Source organism: Megachile rotundata, chromosome 14, assembly GCF_050947335.1.
Source record: "Megachile rotundata isolate GNS110a chromosome 14, iyMegRotu1, whole genome shotgun sequence".
NCBI lineage: Eukaryota > Metazoa > Arthropoda > Insecta > Hymenoptera > Megachilidae > Megachile > Megachile rotundata.
In genome coordinates, this window is record NC_134996.1 from 8124446 (window position 1) to 8147302 (window position 22857).

The following is a 22857-nucleotide window of genomic DNA, read 5'->3' on the forward strand; positions in this document are numbered from 1 at the left end:
ATCTCAAATTTCCTAAACACTCAACTCACAAAACAGCAAATGGTCGAAGTATGACGAACAGCGACGTAACATAAAAAATTGTGAAATCTTAAAAGAAAAGAAAGAGGAGTAAAGATGAGATAAATCTTTACCACTTGCGAGGATTTATATCGCGGAGAAAAGAAATCAAGCGTCCACAATGTGATCGTCTATCACGGAATCCTGTCGTCGAGCTGCTTTTTATGTCGGAACCGTCGACAACGGGAGGCTCAACTTGTGGGAACTTGAGCTAAGGACGGAAACTTAGACACCGATTCTTTGTGGAAAACTCTTGTAAGATATCTTCTGTTCAGGTCGGGCGATATAGAGATATCGGAGATATTTCGGTGTAGAAGGTTTAATTGCGAACATGCTCGAATCATAAAATGGAGGTAACATTTTGTTGTTGTTGTTGCATTACGTGTTTCATGGTCAATAGTTCAGAACACTCGGAATCGTCTAAACATCGAGTTTGACAAGTATACAAAAGACAATGTATAGAAGACAACATACAGAAGACAATATATAGGAGATAACATATAGGAGACAACACATGGAAGACAACATATTGGAGACAACATATATTAGACAACATATGGAAGACAACATATAGGAGATGACATATAGAAGACAACATACAAGAGACAACATATAGGAGACAACATATGAAAGACAGCATATGGAAGACAACACATAGGAGACAGCATATGGAAGACAACTGTATAGGAGACAACATATAGGAGACAACATATAGGAGACAATATATAGGAGACAACATATAGGAGACAACATATGAAAGACAGCATATGGAAGACAACACATAGGAGACAGCATATGGAAGACAACACATAGGAGACAACATATGGAAGACAACATATAGGGGACAACATATAGGAGGCAACATATAGCAGACAACATATGGAAGACAGCATATGGAAGACAACACATAAGAGACAGCATATGGAAGACAACACATAGGAGACAGCATATGGAAGACAACTGTATAGGAGACAACATATAGGAGACAACATATAGGAGACAATATATAGGAGACAACATATGAAAGACAGCATATGGAAGACAACACATAGGAGACAGCATATGGAAGACAACACATAGGAGACAACATATGGAAGACAACATATAGGGGACAACATATAGGAGGCAACATATGGAAGACAACATATAGGAGACAATATATAGAAGACAACATATAGGAGACAACATATAAAAGACATACAGGAGACAACAATTAAATATTGTAATACTAAACACAATTAAATACTATAGTTTTAGTGTTGTTGTTTAACAAATTGACTGCCACGTCATCCACACATGTGTGACACTTAAGTTAAACTGATCTAACATGAGTATTATTAAAAATTTGTTTACTTTCCTCATAAAAAATTCTTGAATTAATTACATGAACTATGGAAAAGAAATGTAATAAGATATTGTGAAAATATTTGGTAAAATTTATTAAAAATTAAAACACTACTTCGTGCAATTTTTAATTGTTTCAACGTGGTAGTCAATGTGTTAACTGGTCCACTGATCGTGGCTTACACATGTTTTCACACGTAACACAGAAACGAATGTGCATTTACCTCCCTCCAGAAAACAAATTCCATCACGAAACACCGGTGTAGCAATGGAACGGATAAGCGGCTATAGAAATCGTTTCCCGTAGGAAGCGGAGAAACATTTTCAGCGTTCTTGTCGCTCCTTTTAATACGAAGATTTAAATCTCGGCTGCAAGAAGAGTAGAATAGTGTGTTCCGAACAGAGTTCCGTTGTTAGGTCTTATCGAGTTTTAAGGATTCATAAGATTGAGTGATGCATGATTCAAGTTCACTGTATGCGCGAAGATCTGATAGAAATATTCTTTGCTATCGTTTGTTCTCTTGAACGCACATTTTCTAGAATTTTAAAAATTGGAGACAAATTTTAAATTTAGTGAGTGATTATTATATTGGTGAACAGCTTAGGAATGAATAATTGTAGTAAGTAATTTCTATGTTAATACAGTAAATTAGTGAAGAATAAATATTGTAGTAATTCAAGAATACTAATTATAAAATGCAAAGTTCTTAAACCACCTGTCTGTCGCCATTTTGAAAGAGTATACGTTGTTATATTTATTTTGTGTACTATGTAAAATATAAAACTCTGAAGCCTCCTTTCTACCGCCATTTTGAAAGAGTACACGTTGGTATATTTAGTTTATGTATTATATAAAATACAAAACTCTCAAACTTCCTTCCTATCGCCATTTTGAAATAGTACTCGTTAGTATATTTATTTTATATACTATGTAAAGTATAAAACTCTTAAACCTTCTTCACATCGCCATTTTGAAACAGTACACGTTGGTATAATTATTTATATACTATGTAAAATACAAAATACTCAAACCTTCTTTATACCGCCATTTTGAAAGAGTACACGTTGGTATAGTTACACGCTATATAAAATCCTAAACTCTATTAAACTCCATCGCCATCTTGAATCGCTAATAAACGTCAATATAAGTTCATCCCCTTTCGATAATTTCAAAACTGTGTCAAATTTCGACGAATTAAATTAATAATGTACACATTGGTATAGTTATATGCCATATAAAATCCTAAACTCTATTAAACTCCATCGCCATCTTGAATCGCTAATAAACGTCAATATAAGTTCATCCCCTTTCGATAATTTCAAAACTGTGTCAAATTTCGACGAATTGAATTAATAATGTACACATTGGTATAGTTATACGCTACATAAAATCCTAAACTCTATTAAACCCTACCGCCATATTGAGTCTCTAATAAACGTCCAATATAAGTTCACCCCGTTTCGATGATTTCAAAACTGTGTCACGACGAATTGATTTAATAATGTACACATTTATATACTTATACGCTGTATAAAATCCTAAACTCTATTAAACTCCATCGCCATCTTGAATCGCTAATAAACGTCAATATAAGTTCACCCCGTTTCGATGATTTCAAAACTGTGTCAAAGTTTGACGAATGAATAATGCAGCAATTAATTAAGAGAAAAATACAGCAGTAAGCAAGTTAATCATGTCGTAGTGGGAAGTACACTTTCATCGAGCCATATCGGGTCGAGAATATTGGCGTCTCTCGATACAGAAGTGTACCAGGGGATCGTGCAGAGTAAACTCGATTGTACCTTGTTTGTACGCGAGCCACACTCAAGATCGAAAACCCGATGAGGTTATCGAACATATTATCCGGTGGCAATCATTCTTAAAATAGAGTTAATCGTAGACATCTTATTATCCTGGGCACGTATTGGGTACACAAGCAGCTAGGAAACCATTTTGATACTTTCTTCATTAGATACTTAGCGAGGGTTATACTAACTTGTTATAATCCCTTAGGAAGTCTATTGATTTGGTCAACAATACGAAACCATTTAAATTCGATATCAACATTATCTAACTTAACGACGATATACTGAGGGGAGATTTTACTGGGAGCGATGGTTGATGGATTATTGGTAATTCAGACATTTTTGGAATTGTATGGTTTTAGGTTAATTTAGGTAAATTTTCAAGTTTTGCAGTTTCAATTTTACTGTTACATTATTTGTTAATTTAACAGTTTCACAATCTCACAATGTCACAATGTCACAATTTAATAAGTTCACAATATCTCAATTTTATAATTTTATAATTCCTAAATTTTCAAATATAAAAATTTCCATTTCCCTCATATACTAAAATCTACAAATTTTCTAATTTCTAAATTATCAAATTATTTTTTTAAATTATCAGCTGTCTGAAAAGCTGTATGTCTTCATAAATTACCAAATTTCTAAATATCTAAATCCCCAATTTCATAAATGTTAGAACTTCTCAATTTTCAAATTCTAAAATACCCAAAGCGACAAATATTATAATTCTCAAATGTCCAAATTTAGAAATTTTTAAACTCACAAATGTTAAAATCCTCAAATCCTCAAATCTCCAAACTTTGAAATGTTATATTCCTCAAATCCCCAAATCCTCAAATCCCCAAACTCTCAAATGTTAATACCCTCAAATCCCTAAACTCTCAAATATTATATTCCTCAAATCCCTAAACTCTCAAATGTTATATTCCGCAAATCCCCAAACTCTCAAATGTTAATACCCTCAAATCCCCAAACTCTCAAATTTTAAAATCCTCACATTCCTAAACTCTCAAATGTTAAAATCCTCAAATCCTCAAACTCTCAAACGTTAATACCCTCAAATCCCTAAACTCTCAAATGTTATACTCCTCAAATGCTCAAACTCTCAAATATTAAAATCCTCAAATCCCCAAACTCTCAAATATTAAAATCCTCAAATCCCCAAACTCTCAGATGTTAAAATCCTCAAATCCCCAAATACTCAAATGTTAAAATCCTCAAATCCCCAAATTCTCAAATGTTAAAATCCGCAAATCCCCAAACTCTCAAATGTTATATTCAAACAATTCAAATTCGACATCAACAATTACCTAACTACAAAATATATAATTTCTTTTAAATAAAAACAGAGGACAAATTAAAATTTAATTTTCTGTCAAACAACTAAGTTAACTTTTTTTTAACTTGATATTTTTTCAACATTGTTTTCCAAATTTTTAGTTCGTGTTTCAATTTTTAGTTCAGTACAACATTTTTCAGCAAGATCAATAAAATATGATCATTTCGTGAAAATAAATATCGTGTGAAAAAATGAATGATTGTCGTGGTTTTAAACCGTTCTGAAAATAATTCTTCTAACCTGTCGCGGATATCACGTTTCTCATATTGATTTCAATTTTAGTATCTATAGTTTGCTGGTTCAGTAACGTGAAATATGGAAAATTATTAACTGTGATGGCATCGAATTGGACCTAATATTTGATCCGATTTTATGCGGAGAGAAATTATTTATAAATCTGGTCATAGCTCTATGTGACTTTGTGCAACTTTGTATAAAAAAAAAACAGACAGTAAGAAGAAAAAAAGCTGGACATTAAAAATTTGTATTAAAAATTTATTATTAATGACAATGGAATACTAGTTTAGAAATAATGGGCAGGCATTAAGAAACAATTTCTTTAAATTATGCGTTCTTTATTAATCGAAGTTAAATATCACAATAAAAATGTATTTACAACTTGTTATATACCTTAACTTTTAATACTTGTTTAAATACTCCAACCGTATTTGAGGTATTGAATGCACTAACGAATAAAGTCTACTTTTAAAAGTATCGAAAATGCGCCTAAATTACGAGATCACTAATTTTACATTTTTTAAATATTTATTCTAAAAAGAATTTTTATAAATTACGTCTAAATTTCTAGGGAACCATTTGTAACTCGTCACATTTTTTGAAAAGTCACACCATTTTAATGGCGTTATTAAAAATTCATCATCAAGTTCAACAACCTCCAATAGTACAAAATTAGAACGACGTTAAATTTTTCATTTCGTCGCTCACAGACTTCTTATTATGTAATAAATTAATAATCGCAAATTGGTTATTTCATCGACGAATTTGTGAACAATTGAGGGTCTCTGCTGCCATCTCTGGCAAAATCGTACGCAATCGATAGCAGAAGTGTTCAGAAGAGAAGGTTATCTTTGCAGGAAGGTTTGAGAGTTTTCTGATCGAAAACTAACACTCTACCGATATTGCAGGGACCTTGTTCACCCTCTCTGTAGCATCGACTGTCTCCTGGCCAGAGGAACGTGTTATCAGGACATTTCATAGAGAGTTTCACGTATTCTGCCTGGTCGGGAAAGTAGACGAAGTCAGGATTCAGACTCTTGGTTAAGCCGATGGACGGATAACTACAAATGTGCAGGATGCACGTGCTTAGAACTGCGAGCACTGTTACCGAACGCATGTTTGGTCCAAACTTCCGGTTATCCGCTGTTTCTGAGTCCTGGAACAGAAGCAGCGGTGGTTAAGTTCGAAATCGTTTTGGTTTGATTTCAAACTAAATTATTATTACAATTATGACTAAATTTATATTTTATAATTGAGAGTAAACTACAACTACATTGTAATTATTATAATTATGATTAAATTAGAGTTAGTTTATGAGAAACTTATAATCATTATAATAATGGCTAAATTAGAACTGAATTATAATTATTGTAGTTGTGATTAAATTATGACTATATTCATATTTTATAATTGAGAGTAAACTACAACTAAATTGTAATTATTATAATTATGATTAAATTAGAGTTACTTTATGAGAAACTTATAATCATTATAATTGTGGCTAAATTAGAAATGAACTATAATTATTGTAGTAGTGATTAAATTATGACAATATTCATATTTTATAATTGAGAGTGAACTACAACTAAATTGTAATTATTATAATTATGATTAAATTAGAGTTAGTGTATGAGAAACTTATAATCATTATAATGATGGCTAAAGTAGGACTAAACTATAATTATTGTAGTTGTGATTAAATTACAATTAAATTCATATTTTATAATTAACAGTAAACTACAACTAAATTGTAATAATTATAATTACAACTAAATTATAATCTTTATAATTCTGAATCATTAATTACTATCAGAGAGTATAATAAAAATATAATTGGATTAATGTACCAACTGTCACAAGATGGCCGTCGTCAGACATTTTATTGAATTAAATTTTATAGCCACCTAACCTAGCTACTATACTGGTTAACATAGTTTGAACGAATAATTTTAAATAAAATAAAAAATCATCGTTAATAATTAAGAAATGTATCAAAACATGTTAACAATTTTGTAATCTTATTGAGTTAAACTGAAAGGAAGTATAAATGACCTAAATTGAATTTTAACAATTTAATGGAAATTTGGATATAAATTATTATACTCGATTGTATAATAGAATATTCCTCATCGAAGGAGAAACGTATAAATTTGCACACTCATAATCACAGAAACTTTCACGATGTCAAGCGTTTTCATGGTGAATATTGCGGATCGTTTAAAATTTTTAATTGAAAAATTTTTACCTGTCGTACTCTACCGGAAAACACAGTTGCTAAAAACAACTTTTGAACTATTTTTAACGATCATCTAATTTGACAAATATTAAAAATTAAAATGCATGTATCAACGTTTTAATTAATTGCTAAAAATTTGATTAATAATTATTTAAATTACAAAATGTTATAAAAAGCTGTTCGATAAAGACAAATTATTATTACAAATTTTTCCTGCAAAAATTTGTTTAACAAAAGTTAATAAAGTTATAGTCAATAAGGTTATAAGAAAGATATAAATAAAATAGGAGGAATGTAAATAAAATAATAAGAAAAATGCAAAGAAAATAGTAAAAAAAATTATAACAAAACAATTACAAATTTATTGATATTGTGCAGCGCTAAAAGAGAAACTGAATGTTTTTTCTAGCAGTCTGTGATGTTGCCACCTCAATTTATAACCGCAGCCTCCATTTCGTTATGAATTAAATTCTTTGTTGCTTTCTATTTCCAATCAATTTCAATAAATCGTTAAATTACAAAAACTCGTTTTATCAACCAACAGGGTCACTGAATAAATGATACATTTCTGTTGTAATCTGCTGATACCGTGTAAAGTATGCAAAATAGTAAGATAACGTTTTTTCTCGATATAGGTCAAGTGATAACTATTAATTAAAATATGAAGATGTATGTTAACTTGTAACATATTCATATTGCTCTTTCAAATTTATTTTTGAAGATCGCAAAATTTTTTATAAAAGAATCATTGCAATCTTCGTTAGCAAAGATAAATTAAAATGCAGAAGAAAAATGATTACTTGAGAAAAATTCAATAAATAATAACTGGAAGAACATTATTACCTAAATTACCTAAAAAATGAATCATTACAGAATTATTTATTTTCAAAATAACTAATAAAATAATACAATAAAAATAAACTAACTAAACATTTAAAAGAAATTAACTAAAGTTTAATAAAATTAAAAAGAAATTAAATTCAAATTAAATTAAATTGAACAAAGAATTAAAAAAGTAAAGACGTGTACAAGGCGTTTATTGATAAAACAAGTCTGCCATACATGGAAAGTATTTCGCATATTTTCCAGATAAATTAAAAGTTTTGAAGTGTTTCGTTTATTTCTCGAACAGAAATACATTGGAAAATAATATGGAGCTCTCAAACTGCATGACGCAGAATATTCTTCTGTATTACAAATAAAAGCAACAGAGCTAAAAAAACGCTTTTCAATGCAAAAGAAGTATTAACAACGAAAAATGTAATAAATGGAATTGTAAATTTATCGTGAATACAGAAAATATGTATTATTAGAATATCATGATTCAAAATTATTTCCATTCACTCTGTTTATAAACTATTGGAGATAATCTGTGATGTGGAAAGTCCCAGTTATGAACGATGACGATCATATTATATGTGTCTTATATCATTACATTTACTGATATTATTACCATTGTTATTGTCATTGTTACCATTATTGTTATTATTATTAATTCTTTGTACTTGAAGGTATTTTTGCTCTTGGAAGATTCCTAGATTCCTAGATTCCTAGATTTCTAGATTCCTAGATTCTTAGAATCCTAGATTCCTAGATTCCTAGATTCCTAGATTTCTAGATTCCTAGATTCTTAGATTCCTAGATTTCTAGATTCCTAGATTCCTAGATTCCTAGATTCCTAGATTCTTAGATTCCTAGGTTGCTAGATTGTTGGATTGCTAGATTCCTAGATTCCTAGATTTTTAGATTCCTAGGTTGCTAGATTGTTGGATTGCTAGATTCCTAGATTCCTAGATTACTAGATTCCTAGATTTTTAGATTCCTAGGTTGCTAGATTGCTGGATTGCTAGATTCCTAGATTCCTAGATTCTAAGATTCCTAGATTCCTAGATTCCCAGGATTTCAAGTTTATAGATTTCAACATTTTTAGAATCCCAAATTCTCAATTTTCAATTTACTAAAATTTTTTATTGACAAACTTAATGATCTCTTTTGAGGTTGGGCTAATGACCATGGCAGTCGATGCCCATAACACTAATCATCATCATCTTTTGAGGTTATGTCTCAAGTATATATATGGCGTCTCTGTTGTGCTTATACATCCCATAATTAATTAAAAAATAGCTATTACATATTGTTGAGTCAAAATGTATCACCTTTTAAATGTGAAGAGATATTATCATTAATAAACCACAATGTTTACAGTGACAATTACAGAATTATAAAACCACAGTATAATACAATAATAATTAACAGAAAATAAGTGAAAAATGATAAAATGTAATAAAAATACAAAATGCTAAATTAGAAATATATTACTAAAGTAGATAAAGAAAATACAATACTGCAAATATGTAGAAAAATAATTAAAAAGAGGATAGGTGCAAAAATTAATACATTAATAGTAAAATATAAAACAGTAATGCGAAGAATAATAAATATAACAGTAAATAGCAGTAATATTAACAGTAGTAATGGTTGTAAAAATTATATAGTATGGATGATGGATAAATTGTCATATGCAAATGCAAGGTCCAAATGTGACCATGACACAAAATGGAGCACTGCCATATACAAAATGGCCTTAAGGTTGTAATTTGAACAAATAACCTTCATTATTTTTTCCTCGTACAATTACTGTGGCAGTCATTTACAAGGGAACATTGTAACATGCATGGCTGAATATCATTTTCGAATTACAAATTTTGCAAATTGTTAAATTTATAAATTTTCAAGTTAAATTATTTGCAAACGTTTGAGTTTATTGATCTTTAATTGGTAAATTGCTGTATTGGGAGATTCTTAGAGTTTTAGGTTTGTAGATTTTTAGATTTGTAGATTGCTAGATTCCTAGATTCCTAGATTCCTAGATTTCTAAATTCATAGATTCCTAGATTCCTAGATTGCTAGATTGCTAGATTGCTAGATTGCTAGATTGCTAGATTGCTAGATTGCTAGATTGCTAGATTGCTAGATTCTTAGATTGTTAGATTGCTGAATTGCTAGATTGCTAGATTGCTAGATTGCTAGATTGCTAGATTCCTAAATTACTAGATTGCTAGATTCCTAGATTGCTAGATTGCTAGATTGCTAGATTGCTAGATTGCTAGATTGCTGAATTGCTAGATTCCTAGATTCCTAGATTCCTAAATTACTAGATTGCTAGATTGCTAGATTGCTAGATTGCTAGATTGCTAGATTGCTAGATTGCTAGATTGCTAGATTGCTAGATTGATAGATTGCTAGATTGCTAGATTGCTAGATTACTAGATTGTCAGATTGCTGAATTGCTAGATTCCTAGATTCCTAAATTACTAGATTCCTAGATTGCTAGATTACTAGATTGCTAGATTGCTAGATTGCTAGATTGCTGGATTGTCAGATTGCTGAATTGCTAGATTCCTAGATTCCTAGATTCCTAGATTCATAGATTCCTACATTTCTAGATTCCCGACATCTTAACCTCCTTCCGTGCTTTGACGAGTCTCACTCGTGACGCACTTGCAGCTCAAATATAACAAACCTTACTCAAATTTTGAATACTCATCAACTTTGAAATTTAGGTCCACCTATAACTTGCATTATCAAGGATCCCTCAACATAAAATACTCACAAAGTTTTAATTTTCTTTGTTCATTTCAATATTATAGCCAAGAATAGTTAGTCATGACTGACGCATCTGATGGGTCATAAATAAATAAATGGCAGAGAAAGGGGTTAAATTTATAGCTTTCGACATTCTTAGAATCCCACACTCCCAATTTCCAATTTACTAAATCTTTTAATTCTTTAATTTCTTTTAATTTTTTAATTCATCAATTTTCCAAACTTCGTCAATCCCAAACTTTGCAACCTCCAAATTCCCAAATTACTATCCAAACACTCATCTCCCACAGCTCCCATTCCCAAAATTTCTACCCCAACTCCCCAAATGTCGCCATATTCCACCACCCAACCCAATCAACGTAATTAATCAAAATATTGGTCCAGAACGAATGAAATACATTTACTTGAAACCCGATAGCAAACATAACCTTCAATTACCGAAACGAGCCATCAAAATAATGCAAATTCCCCCATCACCAAAATCGTTTCTCTGTCAGCATCCACACAAGGTATCAGATTTACATTCGCCCGAGTGTTTTGAAACGATATTAATGAACGTTTCGTTAAAAACAAACGTGGTACGCCGCTGTCATAATAACTGAACTTTGTAATTCCTCAAGGTATTTACGATTTCACAGTCCGTTCGTTGCGGCGTCCACATTTAAATCCTGACTCCGATGGCCATAGTTCGCAGAGACGGTCTAATTTACCAGAAACACTATGCTCGTTATCAAATGAACGCATTGCTTTCGTCCGAGTTTCAGGTTGCATATAAATATCAAGCAGAAAGCGCGGATAAAGGTAGACCACGACAGAAAGATTAAATCTTTGCCGCGTTAAAGGTAGCTACTACGTAGCCGTGCAACGCCAGCTTTTACGCTTTATGGCTGACCATAAAAATTTACGTTCGCCAGCGAGGGTACAGTTGACTCGTTCGACTTGAACTTTACAGCGGTTTTTCAAACTGTAACGAGCACCGGAAGCCGGGGGACAAAAGCGTATCGTTTTTATCGCGGATCCGCCCGGAAGAGAATATGTACCACGGTCCGACGTATCGACTCGGGGAATCTCATTTGTAAAGCAACGTGCCCTTGTCCTGAATGGAAAATTAAATTCAAACTTTCCAGGACAGTACGAAATTTTCCAGAATTGCGATAACGAAGAAACAAACACGTACGAACGCTACTCTTCGCCAACTCGATACAATCTCCTTACACCTTACTATCTGCCTCCAGGCGAATTTACTGCGCCAAAGAAGTTTATTCGTTTGTGGGGAGTACAAAGGACTGAGTTATGCTACTACGGGACACCTTGCAATGCAGTGTATACAAATTTTATGACACGAGAGGTGAGAGAAATTGGGATGTCATATGCAGATGCGCTCTGGGCTTGAGAAAATGGGGTATGGTAGACTTTTTTGGGGAGAAATGGCGATATGCTGAGGTGATGATTAATAGATTATTAGTAATTTAGATATTTTTGGAATTGTATGGTTTTAGGTTTGTAAAATTTCAAATTTTGCAATTGCTTAAATTAATAATAATTATTGATAATAGCTTGTTTAATTAATAATTTAAGAAATTGCAAAATTAATAAGTTCTTAATTTTACAGTCTCACAATTTCATAACCTCACAATTTCACAATCCCACAATTTAATAAGTTCACAATACCTAAATTTTTTGCAATTGCTTAAATTAATAATAATTATTAATAATAATTTTTTAATTTTATAGTCTCACAATTTCATAACCTCACAATTAAACAATTTCACAATCTCACAATTTAATAAGTTCACAATATCTCAATTTTATTACTTTACAATTTCTAAATTTTCAAATATAAAAATTCCTAAACCCCCGAATTCTAAAATCACTATCACAAATTACTAAATTTTTAAATTTCCATGTATCTAAATTATTGGCTGTCTAAGTAGCTATACGTCTTTATAAATTAGCAAATTTCAAATGTCTAAATTCCCAATCTCATAAATGTTAAAATTCTCAAACTTTTAAATATCTAAATTCCCAAACTCTCAAATGTTAAAATTCTCAAATCCCCAAACTCTCAAATGTTAAAATCCTCAAATCCCCAATCTCTCAAATGTTATACTCCTCAAATTCCCAAATTCTCAAATGTCAAAATCCTCAAATCCCCAATCCCTCAAATGTTATATTTCTCAAATTCCCAAATTCTCAAATGTTAAAATCCTCAAATCCCCAAACTCTCAAATTTTAAAATCCTCAAATTCCCAAACTCTCAAATGTTAAAATCCTCAAATCTTCAAATCCCCAAACTCTCAAATGTTAAAATCCTAAAATTCCCAACCTCTCAAGTTTTAAATTCCTCAAATTCCCAAACTCTCAAATGTTAATATTCTCAAATCCCCAACCTCTCAAGTGTTAAATTTCTCAAATTCCCAAATTTTCAAAATTTAATATCCTCAAATTTCCAAACTCTCAAACTTTAAACTCTTCAAATTCCCAAATTTCTAATCCTCAAATTTTCCAATAATAAAAACCTCTACTTTCCATCTTCCCAAACCTCTAAATTCACAACTTAACAATTTTCCAAGTTCTCAACATCTCAAATCCCTAAAATCTCCAAATTGTTCCCCAAACCCCAAATTGAATCCTTAAATATCTAACTATCGAAGTTGCAAATATCTATCTATCGAAATTGCAAAATTGCCCAAACTTAAGAATCCAAAAACTTTCAAAATTTCAAATTTCTCAAATTTTCAAACTCCATTTCACAAAATTAATGAACGAAATCTGTATACACGTTACGCACGTATTTCCGAGCGAATCTGAGAATTAGTTCTCAAATATCTATTACTGCACTAGTTCCGATTACTTCACGCAAGATATTAACGTTACAGTTCAGAGAGTAGATTTCAATACTAATTAATTAATCACGTTTGCTGTTGCAGAAATAAATACCGAATGATTTATGAAACTAATCAATGAAGTAATATCTGTAGAATCAAGAGATGTATAATCACATGTGGAAACTAGTATTAATTATTAATTTATTCATTACATGTGATACAGATAAACGATTTACCGATCTGTCGAAGTTACGCGTTTCAAACTGCGCGCGCTATAATCTCACATGATATGTCACGTGTGGTTAATGATGTCTGACTCTTGGGAAATGTCAAACCTTTCTATTAATTTAATTAATTTGCGCATTGGGGGATACTTAATGGGCGTTTTGAAATAGGAGAGACATTTATTAAATACTTCTGTTGTATCAGGAGGACTTACTAAGTTAAATAGTTTTAATTATTTAGAATGGAGGAAAGTACAATTTTTCGAGGGGCTTCATATTAAAGTATAATCTTCTTTATCGGATTACAAGTTTAATATAGTCTTACAAGTTTAATATAGTAATTACAAGAAATTTATCTGGTAATATACTAAATTTTTTCTGTGACTTATTTATCAAATGCGTCAGGTGGAATTAACTGTTTAATGCTAAAACATTAAAATCAATTAATATAAAATTAATATGTTACGTCTATTTTGTATAGAATGATGCTTCACCACTTTAGTTATAGTTGCACTTAAACTTCAAACTGATGCATTTTAAAAATTCGAGTGATCATTATTAAAATTAATGAAATTCTCGAGTGCGTCATGAGTGCGTCACGAGTGAGACTAGTCAAAATATGGCAAAGTAAGAAAAGAAACTTCAAACTGATGCATTTTAAAAATTTGAGTGACCATTATTAAAATTTATGAAATTCTCGAGTGCGTCATGAGTGCGTCACGAGTGAGACTAGTCAAAATATGGCAAAGGAAGAAAAGAAACTTCAAACTGATGCATTTTAAGAATTCGAGTGACCATTATTAAAATTTATGAAATTCACGAGTGCGTCATGAGTGCGTCACGAGATTAGTTAAAATGTGGCGAAGGAATAAAAGAAACTTCAAATTTTGAAGAGTTGATATTCTCATACCTAGTGTACAATGTTTATCTAGAAATTTTACTTCAAATTTGACAGAAATTATTATTAGAAATCATATTCCAAAGTGAAATTTTACCTTAAATTAAAATTGATGAAATTCAATTGCGTCACGAATCAGACTAGTCTAAATTATGGCAAAGTAATGAGAGAAACTTCAAATTTTGAAGAGTTGATATTCTCATATATAGTGTACAATGTTTGTCCAGAAATTTCACCCTAAATATACCATTAATTACTCTAAATGTACCAGAAATGTTATCTGAAGATTGACAATAGGTGGATCAGAGTTAAAAAAAAAAATATGCACATCTGTCACGACGATCTGAAATTCGCAAGAAGAGAGAAACGATATGTATCTAGTTCCCCCAGGTATCGCAATAATTTTAAGAGTAAGTTTTCAAGTTTCCCGGACAATACAATGACCGACGCTTCAAGAAGATAGAGCACGCCTGGCTTTTACATTATCATTGTCGTCGTGCGCGTTCCCTCGCAATTTATTGCATGTAGATAGCAATTAATTTTGTAACTCCTGCGGGAGATGGGAATTTGCTACAGGACAATTCTTCTGTTCCTTTTTTTGGAATTCCCGTTGAAAATCGTGCACACGACATTCGTTATATAAACGCATAATGGCCCTTACAGTAATTTACAACCCTTGCTCTGTTGAATAGCGATACACTATCGTAGCTTCTGAATGTATTCAACTTGAATTGTACGCGGAGAGGATATTAGGATAGTCTTCCTATTTTTAAATTGTTTGATTTAGTGTCTTATGAAGAATTATGCCTATTGTGTTGCTGCATTTTAAAATACATTGGAACATAAAAATTTAAAATATATTCATTGGTGAATACAAATTGTAATTTATTAATAGAAATTTAATATGGTACTTCAATATGGAGTCATTGGTTAATGAAGACTATAATTTACTGTGTATTCAGTGGTAAATAAAAATTGTAATTTATATTATAATTATTTTTGAATAAAGATTGTAAGTTACTATATATTCATTTGGGAATAAGAACTATAATTCATAATGTAATTATTGATAAATAAAAATAGTAAGTTACAATAAATTAATTTGTAAATAAGAACTATAATTTATAAAATAATTGTTGGTGCATAAAAATTGTAATTTATAATACAATTACTTGTGAATAAAAATTGTAAGTTACTATATACTCATTTGGGAATAAGAACTATAATTTATAACGTAATTATTGATAAATAAAAATAGTAAGTTACAATAAATTCATTCTTAAATAAGAACTATAATTCATAAAATAATTGTTGGTACAAAAAAATTGTAATTTATAATACAATTATTTGTGAATAAAAATTGTAAGTTACTATATATTCATTTGGGAATAAGAACTATAATTTATAACGTAATTATTGATAAATAAAAATATTAAGTTACAATAAATACATTCGTAAATAAGAACTATAATTTATAAAATAATTGTTGGTGCATAAAAATTGTAATTTACAAAGAATCTTCATTTATAAATAAAAACTACAATTTACAGTACATTTACTGTAAAATGTAATATGAACAATAATAAATGTAATATGTAATAAATATAATAGGAACAACAAAATAAATATAATATGTGTTCCATTAAAGTATGCATTTAATCATTAATTTAAAAAATTGGAATAAAAAATTGACCTTAAATTTTTTATAAGATCTCAGATCACTAAATTAATTAAAGAAAATTTCATTATGAATTAAACATCAATTATTATGTAGTATTCGAATTAATAACTGCTCCGATAATTCGCAATCTCTACGCTTTGCTTAAGATTTCAATGAAGCATGTCAACATCATGAAACCCAATAAACACACCATTAAATACTGTGTTGATATCAATTATCATTATAACCCAAGTTTTTCCCTGCTTTTACTTTCGAAGACGTAGTACAATTTATCAGTACGTATTTATAAACGTTATGGTCTTATATTAGCCACTTATGACATATTTGATTTGATCATTAGTCATGAATCAACGAGGACGTGTTTATGTCACGAAAGAATGTTTCACGTCGCTTCGAGAAACGGCGATATGATCGATGAAACGTTCTGACGACGATATGAACCGTTTCGCGTTACATTCGATGAAAAATACGGATCGGTGTGCTAACAAACATGATGAATTATTTGGAGCTTACTCGCATTTAGATCGAGTTACCTTATATTGCGTTTATTACTTGTGCTGGTTTGATTTATGGACAATTTATTGGTTGGAAAGTTGGGAAAGTTGGGTGTTTGGATATTGGAGATGTTTGGAAATTTGTGTTTTTGGATGTTGGAGATATTTGGAAGTTTGTGGACTTGTGACATATTTGGAAATTTTTGCATTTGGAGAATTAGTGAAATTTGTGGATTTGAATGTGTGACGTATTTGGGATGTAATGAATTTGGACACTTGAGAGTTTGTGAAATTTATGGAATTTGATATGTGACATATGTGGGACTTTATAGATTTCAGTATTTTAGAATTAGTGAAACTTATGGATTTGGATATGTGACATATGTGGAACTTTATAAATTTGCATACTTGAGTATTATTAAAACTTGTGGATTTGGATATGTGACATATGTGGAACTTTATGGATTCGCATACTTGAGAGTTATTAAAACTTGTGGATTTGGATATGTGACATATGTGGAACTATATAAATTCGCATACTTGAGAGTTATTAAAACTTGTGGATTTGGATATGTGACATATGTGGAACTTTATAAATTTGCATACTTGAGAATTATTGAAACTTGTGGATTTGGATATGTGACATTAGGAGATTTATACACTTGGATATTTGAGAAACTTGACAATTTATGAATTTAATTATTTAACCATTTTTGAAATTTGTAAATTTTTATAGCTAAAATTATTTGAGAATTTTTACAATTGAAAATAGAAATTTATCAAACTTGAGAATTTACAGAAATCTTGATTTTTATGTCTAATAATGCAAAGGTTAAAATTTCAAAATTAAAAAAAAAACAAAAATTCCAAAATATGTAAACTAAATTTATAAATATGAAAATGCACCTAACCATGCAAACTAAATTTATAAATATGAGAATGCACCTAACCATCACAATAAATACCGAAAAACAAGGGAATCGTAACAATACAGCATAACCAAACACCAACCTAACCTAACGCAACCAATTTCACGTGCGGCACGCAGTAAATAAGCCCGAAATTGTGAATAAAGTTGCGGTAACGTTTTAAGCGGGAAACAGATGCCCTAAAATGTCTGCTTACCAGCCAGGCAAACCGTTTTACATAATTTAGATTAAACTTACACTTTGCACGCTCTCACCGGCAACAAGATTAACGATTACTTTACACTCACGTTTGCTCGTTTATTTCCCCTTCTGTTCTTCAGTTACCACCCGATCCTTTGTTCTCCTGGTGCAGCTGGTTAGACCGTGAAGTTGCTAGCTCCACAAGTAATTCACTGTCACTAATAGAAATTTGATAATCAAAAACACACAGGATGGTGTCCCGCGTTTATGAATCGAGCTTCCAACGGAGACTGTGAGGCCGGCGTATCAAAAGTTAATCTACGCCAGGCTCCGGTAAGGATTGAAGCCAAGGAGGTGGAAGGAAGATGGAGGTACGTATCGCCTTCAAACGTGTCGTCCGTTTTAAGGAGAGGAAAGGGGAAAATCACCAGAGGAGGGATTAATCCGAGGCAGCCGGTGATCATCTCTTAAAGAACTAGTCTGATCGTGAGGAGACTACGTTTTCGAAGCCAACACCTTTCCTGTCTTCCGACACTTTCGACAACTCCCGAGGGAAATAAAAGAACCCATGGCTAAATAATACCTTCCTCGATAAATATAATGGAAATCTTGACGGCATAGTTTTCCAAATTTACGGGATTAATCCGTGGTTAGCTCCGTGCTGTTCAATGGAGTTCTAGGTTAACAGTGCTATTTGGATCGCACATCCGGAACTTCTTGTGTAGTTATGTAAATCAAGTGGATTAAGTCTTTTTCTAGTGTTATCTGCATTTTTTGTGAAGTTGTCTTGTGAAGATTTTTGGAACTGGTCTTGTGGAATTATCTGTATTGAGTTTACTGCATCTAATTTATTTTTATTGTTGTCTGCGTCAAGTTTGATTTATTTGGATTTGCAGTTATTCGGATTAAGTTTCATTTATTTGGATCAAGTTTGATTTATTTGGATTTGCAGTTATTTGGATTAAGTTTCATTTACTTGGATTTGCAGTTATTTAGATCAAGTTTGATTTACTTGAATTTGCAGTTATTTGGATCAAGATTGATTTATTTGGATTTGCAGTTATTTGGATCAAGTTTGGTTTATTTGGATTTGCAGTTATTTGGATCAAGTTTGATTTACTTGGATTTGCACTTATTTGGATCAAGTTTGATTTATTTGGATTTGCAGTTATTTGAATCAAGTTTGATTTACTTGGATTTGCAGTTATTTGGATCAAGATTGATTTATTTGGATTTGCAGTTATTTGGATCAAGTTTGATTTATTTGGATTTGCAGTTATTGGGATCAAGTTTAATGTACTTCGATTTGCAGTTATTTGGATCAAGTTTGATTTATTTGGATTTGCAGTTATTTAGATCAAGTTTGATTTACTTGGATTTGCAGTTATTTGGATCAAGTTTGATTTATTTGGATTTGCAGTTATTTGGATCAAGTTTGATTTACTTGGATTTGCACTTATTTGGATCAAGTTTGATTTATTTGGATTTGCAGTTATTTGAATCAAGTTTGATTTACTTGAATTTGCAGTTATTTGGATCAAGATTGATTTATTTGGATTTGCAGTTATTTGGATCAAGTTTGATTTACTTGGATTTGCAGTTATTTGGATCAAGATTGATTTATTTGGATTTGCAGTTATTTGGATCAAGTTTGATTTACTTGGATTTGCAGTTATTTAGATCAAGTTTGATTTATTTGGATTTGCAGTTATTGGGATCAAGTTTAATTTACTTCGATTTGCAGTTATTTGGATCAAGTTTGATTTATTTGGATTTGCAGTTATTTAGATCAAGTTTGATTTATTTGGATTTGCAGTTATTGGGATCAAGTTTAATTTACTTCGATTTGCAGTTATTTGGATCAAGTTTGATTTACTTGGATTTGCAGTTATTTGGATCAAGTTTGATTTACGTGGATTTGCAGTTATTTGAATCAAGTTTAATTTACTTGGATTTGCAGTTATTTGGATTAAGTTTGATTTACTTGGATTTGCAGTTATTTGGATCAAGTTTGATTTACTTGGATTTGCAGTTATTTGGATCAAGTTTGATTTATTTGGATTTGCAGTTATTTGGATCAAGTTTGATTTACTTGGATTTGCACTTATTTGGATCAAGTTTGATTTATTTGGATTTGCAGTTATTTGAATCAAGTTTGATTTACTTGAATTTGCAGTTATTTGGATCAAGATTGATTTATTTGGATTTGCAGTTATTTGGATCAAGTTTCATTTACTTGGATTTGCAGTTATTTGGATCAAGTTTGATTTATTTGGATTTGCAGTTATTTAGATCAAGTTTGATTTATTTGGATTTGCAGTTATTGGGATCAAGTTTAATTTACTTCGATTTGCAGTTATTTGGATCAAGTTTGATTTACTTGGATTTGCAGTTATTTGGATCAAGTTTGATTTACTTGGATTTGCAGTTATTTGAATCAAGTTTAATTTACTTGGATTTGCAGTTATTTGGATTAAGTTTGATTTATTTGGATTTGCAGTTATTTGGATCAAGTTTGATTTACTTGGATTTGCACTTATTTGGATCAAGATTGATTTATTTGGATTTGCAGTTATTTGGATCAAGTTTGATTTACTTGGATTTGCAGTTATTTAGATCAAGTTTGATTTATTTGGATTTGCAGTTATTGGGATCAAGTTTAATTTACTTCGATTTGCAGTTATTTGGATCAAGTTTGATTTACTTGGATTTGCAGTTATTTGGATCAACTTTGATTTACTTGGATTTGCAGTTATTTGAATCAAGTTTAATTTACTTGGATTTGCAGTTATTTGGATTAAGTTTGATTTACTTGAATTTGCAGTTATTTGGATCAAGTTTATTTCTGCTGTACTTATTTAGATTAAGTTCGTTGTGTAATTATCTGTAGCAAGTTTATTTCTTATATAGATATTCTAAATGAATTTCACTCCTTGTGCAGTTATTCTAGATCAAATACATTTTCTGCACACTTCTCTATATCACACTTATGCCTTGTACATTTTTCTAAATTAAATTCACATTTGACACTGTTATCTAAATCAAGCTGATTTTTTGTACAGTCATCTAGATTAAGTTTATTTCTTGTGGAATCATCTGCATAACATTTATTTCTTGTACAACTATCTAAAATTTATTTCTTGTACAACTGTCTACAATTTATTTCTTGTGCACCTGTCTAAAATTTATTTCTTGTACAACTATCTAATTGTTTACAAAATTGTCAGTGAAAAAGTCATGTAACAAGTTTTAAAAAGGCATCTAATTTTTAAAAATTCATTTAACAAAAAAGGTTTAATTGATTTTTATTCGAAAATCGAATGCTAAAAACAGTTTCTAAGGATTGAAAGTTGAATTTAAACCTTGATGTCTTCACTAAAGCGTTCCGCATGGAGACTGATGGTCAAGGTCAACACTCTTGCGCATATTGTCAATATTAATATAACGCTTCATCGTACGATAGGTACATAAGTTATGTTACTTTTTCAAGAAAAATATTAACCGAGCTACGAAAATATAGAATATTTTCCTTCGAATGAAACCATTATTTTAAAATAATATCGTATTGTTTTAAAAATCAAGTTAGTCATACTGTTTTAAAATCAGTGTAGAATAATCCATATGAATTCTTCATGTTTTAATGTATCATTTAACTTTCATTTTTCTGTTATCGATGAAAAAATATAATTTTATATTTTATGGAGTGGAGATAAATGATGTGAAATAAAAATTGAAGAATCATTTTATTTAAAACAAAAATGTTGGTAAATGGTAATTCAAAATGTCCTTTGTAATTGTTTTTAGAAAGAGAAAATGTAGTAGATCAACCATAATCAGAGACTGAAGAATGAAAACAATAAATAATCTTAAAAATGACAGTGATCTTAAAATAACAGTAAAATTACAGTAATCTTACAATGATCTTAAAATAACTTAATCATTAGTTTTCTTCTTCTGTTTTTATCTTACTTCAAAATAAAAGTATAATCATTTTAATGTCAGAAATATTTCAAATTTTTATAAGACGAGTATACACGAAGATAATAAACATCATAAATTTGTATTAACTGTGGCTGTACTGATTGTAATAAATATCAAATAATTTGTATCAATTATTAAATAACTGATAGTAAATATGTGTATTAATTATTAAATAACTTATATAAAATATGTGTATTAAATATTGAATATTTTATATCAAATATCTATACTAAACATTGAATAATTTGTGTCAAACATTTGTATCAATTATTAAATAATTTATATTAAATATGTGCAGAAAATATTAAATATGTGTATTAAATATTGAATATTTTATATCAAATATCTGTACTAAACATTGAATAATTTGTATCAAACATTTGTATCAATTATTGAATAATTTATATTAAATATGTGCAGTAAATATTGAATAATTTATATTAAACATGTGCACTAAATATTAAATATGTGTATTAAATATTGAATAATTTATATCAAATATTGAATAAAGCAGTTCTCATTGAACACAATTCTCTGCTACATTTATTTATCCATTTGTATCATACGTATACATATCACATCTACTAAATATTTATTATACAATTCACACATACACAGTCAAAATATTTTTATATCATGCTATATATTAGGGGTACCGAAAAGTAATCAAAATTTCTTCGATGATTCAACACTTTTCTATGAAAAATCGAAGGACTTTTTTTAAAAAGGGAACAATTGCCTTTACGCTGACAAAAAGCGTTAGAAAGTGATGGAAATTATTTTGTTGATTTAAGATTTCTGAAATAAATAAATATTTTTCGCCACCAAACAAAATTTTGATTACTTTTCGGTACCCCTAATATAAAGTACATCAAAACTACTTCAAATACATCAAATACATCAAATTGTTACTACATAATCTATTTTTGTAGTATATCTACTGCACATTAATTATATAATCAATTTGTTTACCGTTTTATCAGATATTAAAAAATGCATGATATTCAATAGTTG

At 30.1% G+C, this 22857-nt stretch overlaps 1 long non-coding RNA gene across 1 annotated transcript; it reads right to left on the reverse strand.

The window, feature by feature from the left end:
- Window positions 1-5109: 5109 nt before the first annotated feature.
- On the reverse strand, window positions 5110-17975 carry LOC105662916 (uncharacterized). The gene is made up of 2 exons (XR_013040431.1): window positions 17920-17975; window positions 5110-5942 (listed from the first exon to the last, which is right to left on the reverse strand). It is a non-coding gene; the product is annotated as an uncharacterized LOC105662916 (long non-coding RNA).
- Window positions 17976-22857: the final 4882 nt, after the last annotated feature.